The sequence below is a fragment of the Schistocerca gregaria genome, unplaced genomic scaffold (genome assembly GCF_023897955.1).
Source record: "Schistocerca gregaria isolate iqSchGreg1 unplaced genomic scaffold, iqSchGreg1.2 ptg000649l, whole genome shotgun sequence".
Lineage (NCBI taxonomy): Eukaryota > Metazoa > Arthropoda > Insecta > Orthoptera > Acrididae > Schistocerca > Schistocerca gregaria.
Genome location: NW_026062034.1, coordinates 245,001 through 252,500, shown reverse-complemented (window position 1 = coordinate 252,500; position 7,500 = coordinate 245,001). Strand labels below are relative to the sequence as shown.

At 54.5% G+C, this 7,500-nt stretch overlaps 3 non-coding genes across 3 annotated transcripts in view; all 3 read right to left on the bottom strand.

Moving 5' to 3' along the window:
- The window catches only part of LOC126317951 (large subunit ribosomal RNA), a 4,222-nt gene extending 2,876 nt beyond the window's left edge, over positions 1-1,346 (bottom strand). The window contains exon 1 of the ribosomal RNA XR_007557054.1: positions 1-1,346. This exon is cut by the window's left edge and continues 2,876 nt beyond it. This is a non-coding gene — a ribosomal RNA (large subunit ribosomal RNA).
- Positions 1,347-1,534: 188 nt separating this feature from the next.
- LOC126317978 (5.8S ribosomal RNA) lies at positions 1,535-1,689 on the bottom strand. The gene has a single exon (XR_007557070.1). It is a non-coding gene; the product is annotated as a 5.8S ribosomal RNA (ribosomal RNA).
- A 361-nt stretch (positions 1,690-2,050) lies between these two features.
- Positions 2,051-3,943, bottom strand: LOC126317849 (small subunit ribosomal RNA). The gene has a single exon (XR_007556961.1). It is a non-coding gene; the product is annotated as a small subunit ribosomal RNA (ribosomal RNA).
- Positions 3,944-7,500: the final 3,557 nt, after the last annotated feature.

Sequence of the window (7,500 nt, the reverse complement as noted above, 5' to 3'; positions counted from 1 at the left end):
GGCCTCTAATCATTCGCTTTACCGGATGAGACTCGTACGAGCACCAGCTATCCTGAGGGAAACTTCGGAGGGAACCAGCTACTAGATGGTTCGATTAGTCTTTCGCCCCTATACCCAGCTCCGACGATCGATTTGCACGTCAGAATCGCTACGGACCTCCATCAGGGTTTCCCCTGACTTCGTCCTGGCCAGGCATAGTTCACCATCTTTCGGGTCCCAACGTGTACGCTCTAGGTGCGCCTCACCTCGCAATGAGGACGAGACGCCCCGGGAGTGCGGAGGCCGCCGCCCCGTGAAGGGCGGGGAAGCCCCATCCTCCCTCGGCCCGCGCAAGGCGAGACCTTCACTTTCATTACGCCTTTAGGTTTCGTACAGCCCAATGACTCGCGCACATGTTAGACTCCTTGGTCCGTGTTTCAAGACGGGTCGTGAAATTGTCCAAAGCTGAAGCGCCGCTGACGGGAGCGATTATTCCGCCCGAGAGCATCCCGAGCCAACAGCGGCGCGGGTCCGGGGCCGGGCCAGGTAGGTCCGTCATCCGGGAAGAACCGCGCGCGCTTGCCGGGAGCCCGAGCGCCCAAAGGGGCGAATCGACTCCTCCAGATATACCGCCGAGCAGCCAGCCAGGACACCGGGGCTCTGCCCAACAGACGCGAACCGAGGCCCGCGGAAGGACAGGCTGCGCACCCGGGCCGTAGGCCGGCACCCAGCGGGTCGCGACGTCCTACTAGGGGAGAAGTGCGGCCCACCGCACACCGGAACGGCCCCACCCCGCGGCGAGTGGAAAGGCAACCGGACACGACCCCGCCGCGGATTGCTCCGCGCGGGCGGCCGGCCCCATCTGCCGAGGGCGGGGGCCAGTGGCCGGATGGGCGTGAATCTCACCCGTTCGACCTTTCGGACTTCTCACGTTTACCCCAGAACGGTTTCACGTACTTTTGAACTCTCTCTTCAAAGTTCTTTTCAACTTTCCCTCACGGTACTTGTTCGCTATCGGTCTCGTGGTCATATTTAGTCTCAGATGGAGTTTACCACCCACTTGGAGCTGCACTCTCAAGCAACCCGACTCGAAGGAGAGGTCCCGCCGACGCTCGCACCGGCCGCTACGGGCCTGGCACCCTCTACGGGCCGTGGCCTCATTCAAGTTGGACTTGGGCTCGGCGCGAGGCGTCGGGGTAGTGGACCCTCCCAAACACCACATGCCACGACAGGCGGCAGCCTGCGGGGTTTGGTGCTGGACTCTTCCCTGTTCGCTCGCCGCTACTGGGGGAATCCTTGTTAGTTTCTTTTCCTCCGCTTAGTAATATGCTTAAATTCAGCGGGTAGTCTCGCCTGCTCTGAGGTCGTTGTACGAGGTGTCGCACGCCACACCGCCAGCCGGCTGTGCACGCTACCGAGAAAGTACCGGTATGCGAACCGCCAGGCGACGGGCGCGCATCGCACGTTTAAGGAGACGCGGCCGGCCACACAGGCGACCACGACACTCCCACGTCTCCGAAGCGGGACAAACGCCGCGCGCTTCAGTATACGTAGCCGACCCTCAGCCAGACGTGGCCCGGGAACGGAATCCATGGACCGCAATGTGCGTTCGAAACGTCGATGTTCATGTGTCCTGCAGTTCACATGTCGACGCGCAATTTGCTGCGTTCTTCATCGACCCACGAGCCGAGTGATCCACCGTCCTGGGTGATCTTTTCCTTTTCAGTCTCCCACTGTCTCTTTCAAGACAGTAGCATTTGCGGGACTGAGGCGTCTGACGGCCCCTGTTCCACTATTTTTTTGTGTCCAACGGCCTCACAGCCGATGGGCGTCGTACGGCTCCACACCGGAGCGGACAGGCACTCGGGCGAACGTCATTCAAAACCGGCGCCAGGCGCCAGGTACCGCAGGCCAGCCGCTCCAGAGCTTCAGCGCTCGTACCACACAACAACAACACTTCCGCTAGTTTTGAGAGGCACGCGTGGTTCCGCACGCGGCGCACGGCCACTGCCGTACAGGTAGCGTGTTGCGCGACACGACACGCACATCGAAAGACATGCAGTCTAGTCGGTAATGATCCTTCCGCAGGTTCACCTACGGAAACCTTGTTACGACTTTTACTTCCTCTAAATGATCAAGTTTGGTCATCTTTCCGGTAGCATCGGCAACGACAGAGTCGATGCCGCGTACCAGTCCGAAGACCTCACTAAATCATTCAATCGGTAGTAGCGACGGGCGGTGTGTACAAAGGGCAGGGACGTAATCAACGCGAGCTTATGACTCGCGCTTACTGGGAATTCCTCGTTCATGGGGAACAATTGCAAGCCCCAATCCCTAGCACGAAGGAGGTTCAGCGGGTTACCCCGACCTTTCGGCCTAGGAAGACACGCTGATTCCTTCAGTGTAGCGCGCGTGCGGCCCAGAACATCTAAGGGCATCACAGACCTGTTATTGCTCAATCTCGTGCGGCTAGAAGCCGCCTGTCCCTCTAAGAAGAAAAGTAATCGCTGACAGCACGAAGGATGTCACGCGACTAGTTAGCAGGCTAGAGTCTCGTTCGTTATCGGAATTAACCAGACAAATCGCTCCACCAACTAAGAACGGCCATGCACCACCACCCACCGAATCAAGAAAGAGCTATCAATCTGTCAATCCTTCCGGTGTCCGGGCCTGGTGAGGTTTCCCGTGTTGAGTCAAATTAAGCCGCAGGCTCCACTCCTGGTGGTGCCCTTCCGTCAATTCCTTTAAGTTTCAGCTTTGCAACCATACTTCCCCCGGAACCCAAAAGCTTTGGTTTCCCGGAGGCTGCCCGCCGAGTCATCGGAGGAACTGCGGCGGATCGCTGGCTGGCATCGTTTATGGTTAGAACTAGGGCGGTATCTGATCGCCTTCGAACCTCTAACTTTCGTTCTTGATTAATGAAAACATACTTGGCAAATGCTTTCGCTTCTGTTCGTCTTGCGACGATCCAAGAATTTCACCTCTAACGTCGCAATACGAATGCCCCCGCCTGTCCCTATTAATCATTACCTCGGGTTCCGAAAACCAACAAAATAGAACCGAGGTCCTATTCCATTATTCCATGCACACAGTATTCAGGCGGGCTTGCCTGCTTTAAGCACTCTAATTTGTTCAAAGTAAACGTGCCGGCCCACCGAGACACTCAACAAAGAGCACCCTGGTAGGATTTAAACGGGGTCCGCCTCGGGACGCGAAAGCACCCCTTCGGCTCGCCCCACCGGCAGGACGTCCCACGATACATGCCAGTTAAACACCGACGGGCGGTGAACCAACAGCGTGGGACACAAATCCAACTACGAGCTTTTTAACCGCAACAACTTTAATATACGCTATTGGAGCTGGAATTACCGCGGCTGCTGGCACCAGACTTGCCCTCCAATAGATACTCGTTAAAGGATTTAAAGTGTACTCATTCCGATTACGGGGCCTCGGATGAGTCCCGTATCGTTATTTTTCGTCACTACCTCCCCGTGCCGGGAGTGGGTAATTTGCGCGCCTGCTGCCTTCCTTGGATGTGGTAGCCGTTTCTCAGGCTCCCTCTCCGGAATCGAACCCTGATTCCCCGTTACCCGTTACAACCATGGTAGGCGCAGAACCTACCATCGACAGTTGATAAGGCAGACATTTGAAAGATGCGTCGCCGGTACGAGGACCGTGCGATCAGCCCAAAGTTATTCAGAGTCACCAAGGCAAACGGACCAGACAAGCCAATCCGATTGGTTTTGATCTAATAAAAGCGTCCCTTCCATCTCTGGTCGGGACTCTGTTTGCATGTATTAGCTCTAGAATTACCACAGTTATCCAAGTAACGTGGGTACGATCTAAGGAACCATAACTGATTTAATGAGCCATTCGCGGTTTCACCTTAATGCGGCTTGTACTGAGACATGCATGGCTTAATCTTTGAGACAAGCATATGACTACTGGCAGGATCAACCAGGGAGCTGCGTCAACTAGAGCTGAGCAGCCGGCCGCCCGGGAGTGTGTCCCGGGGGCCCGCGCGAACACGCAAGCGTCCGCTCAATTATTCTGCAAACAGGAGGAGGCCGAGCTCCCCTGCACGATACACCTCGAAACCCTCTCAGGTCCCGGCGGCGCGCAGCGCCGTCCTAGGTACTTGGTCGGTTTCGAGAGAGGCGCAATCGCCCGGAGTTAGGCGAGTAGACGGTTTTAGTGCGAACACCCTTGCTCCCAACTGAGCTTGCCGCTGCCGACAGAGGCCCGGGAGCGTGCTGTCGTGGCATTGCCGGCGGGAGACAACACGCGCCACCTATGGTGACCGGCAGCTCCAACGCCAGCGCCACACAAGGGCAAAGCCCCACTTGGGTGCAGAAGCGAACTCTCCCAGCACAGCGCACGCGCCAACACGTCCGCACAACTGCGATACAAACCACCTGCGAGAACCGCTGGGGCGACCGAGCAGCAGACGGCGTCGCGGCGCCGAGTGCCAGGCGGCGGCGCATCCTCAACGCACACAGTCCTCAATCAGACCAGCACACTGCAGATGTCCACCGCGCTTCGCACCGGGCTCGGCTGAACCAACTTTGGCCGCCAGGCGCCGCGTGCAGGGTGCGCCGCAGCGTAGCTGCACCGCCTGCCGGGCCCGTCGGCTGGCGCTCCTGCCACTCGGCGCCCCCCACCAGCCGCCTGTTGCGCGTGCGCCCACGCAGCGCGCGGCCAACACGCCGGGCGGCCCCCCTTCACCGGCCGGGAACAGTCCCACCAAGCCACCGCCGCGTATCGCTTCATACCCACATGGACCTAGTCACGTGTGTGGATGTGGCGGGTACCGCTGAAACAACCGGTTAATAGCTGTACCGATCGTCGCCATCACAGATTCACCTCCAGCGTGAACAACCGCTCAACAACGGATTTCCAGTTCATTTGCGTATCTTGGGCAGTAAACGTAGATGTCCACCTACATTTGCGAATTCAACAATTCTTGCATGCCAGGATGTCATGTGTCACGACACGCTACATCAGACCACATACACACTGCGACATGTGCAGAAGAGAACACGTGGAAGGTGGCCCGCGCACGTATGCGATGTCCCTTCCGCGATCCACTGTCAACCGGCATCTGCGGCATGTCCCAGATATGGAACGCGGTCCACCAGGGTAGCACTTTGTGTGAGGCAATACGACAAAGTCGGAATACACGCGTCACTACATCAGACGGCTCACGCTGACCTGACCTGACCTGACCTGACCTGACCTGACTCACCGCACCACCACCCCCAGCGACCCAGGGTGACATACAATGCGTTCGTACGTTCCTCCCACACGCCTCTACGGCGTACCACAGTGCAACCTAGCTGTTATTGGGAGACGAGACAAGTAGCATCGAGCACAACATATGGAAATTGAGATTCGACACCGTTGGGCACAGCCAGCGTACGGTCACACGTATCACACTACTTCACTCTGTACGTAACGACCGATGATCGGTACAGCGTGTGGGTTACGCGTACGACATCAGCGGACAATGGACACAGACCATACCACGACGTACACTGAGGGCGTCGACATCTGAATGCAACTGAACAGCTGCGAGGCTCATTTAACACTCAAACGCCAGACCGACCAGCTTGAGAGGACAGAGACACAAAGAGGGGGACAGAGGGGGGGGGGCGGCGATATAGTCCTATTGCAGTACAATTGACAGTGGATAGCGGGAATATGTGGAAAGTAAGCAACACTCGCAAGACATCTACATGAGGATAACAACGACACCAGAGATTCCGAGCAGTGAACTATGTTAGGCAAAGGGACAACGTGGGTTAGGTTAAGGGACAACGTGGGTTAGGTTAAGGGACAACGTGGGTTAGGTTAAGGGACAACGTGGGTTAGGTTAAGGGACAACGTGGGTTAGGTTAAGGGACAACGTGGGTTAGGTTAAGGGACAACGTGGGTTAGGTTAAGGGACAACGTGGGTTAGGTTAAGGGACAACGTGGGTTAGGTTAAGGGACAACGTGGGTTAGGTTAAGGGACAACGTGGGTTAGGTTAAGGGACAACGTGGGTTAGGTTAAGGGACAAATTGAGTTAGGTTAAGGGACAACGTGGGTTAGGTTAAGGGACAAATTGAGTTAGGTTAAGGGACAAATTGAGTTAGGTTAAGGGACAAATTGAGTTAGGTTAAGGGACAAATTGAGTTAGGTTAAGGGACAACGTGGGTTAGGTTAAGGGACAAATTGAGTTAGGTTAAGGGACAAATTGAGTTAGGTTAAGGGACAAATTGAGTTAGGTTAAGGGACAAATTGAGTTAGGTTAAGGGACAACTTGAGTTAGGTTAAGGGACAACTTGAGTTAGGTTAAGGGACAACTTGAGTTAGGTTAAGGGACAACTTGAGTTAGGTTAAGGGACAACTTGAGTTAGGTTAAGGGACAACTTGAGTTAGGTTAAGGGACAACTTGAGTTAGGTTAAGGGACAACTTGAGTTAGGTTAAGGGACAACTTGAGTTAGGTTAAGGGACAACTTGAGTTAGGTTAAGGGACAACTTGAGTTAGGTTAAGGGACAACTTGAGTTAGGTTAAGGGACAACTTGAGTTAGGTTAAGGGTCAACTTGAGTTAGGTTAAGGGACAACTTGAGTTAGGTTAAGGGACAACTTGAGTTAGGTTAAGGGACAACTTGAGTTAGGTTAAGGGACAACTTGAGTTAGGTTAAGGGACAACTTGAGTTAGGTTAAGGGATAATGTGGTACAACCAGAGTTAGGTTAAGTGATAATGTGGTACAGCCACAGTTAGGTTAAGCGATAATGTGGTACAGCCACAGTTAGGTTAAGCGATAATGTGGTACAGCCACAGTTAGGTTAAGCGATAATGTGGTACAGCCACAGTTAGGTTAAGCGATAATGTGGTACAGCCACAGTTAGGTTAAGCGATAATGTGGTACAGCCACAGTTAGGTTAAGCGATAATGTGGTACAGCCACAGTTAGGTTAAGCGATAATGTGGTACAGCCACAGTTAGGTTAAGCGATAATGTGGTACAGCCACAGTTAGGTTAAGCGATAATGTGGTACAGCCACAGTTAGGTTAAGCGATAATGTGGTACAGCCACAGTTAGGTTAAGCGATAATGTGGTACAGCCACAGTTAGGTTAAGCGATAATGTGGTACAGCCACAGTTAGGTTAAGCGATAATGTGGTACAGCCACAGTTAGGTTAAGCGATAAAGTTGGTTACATTTGGTATTGTGTGGGAAGGGGGCAGAGAGAGGGGGGGGGGTGGATAGTGGTGGCAGTACGCGGATGCCTGAGTCACCGTCAGATACGTCACGTCGGTTCGATGCTTGTAGCAAGAGGCTGGCGGGTCTGTGTCTCTCACTTCTGCAATTTTTCATGTGGTATAACACGAGGGCGGGGGGTGATATTTGGTGCCCCTCTGTGTAGGATGTGTGTTGGTTTATCTGAGCAATGGTAGTTGTCGGAGGAGTGGGGTATTGTGCTTTTATAGGTGGACCTACTGCTCTGGTTATCATAGTGTCGACGGTGCAAT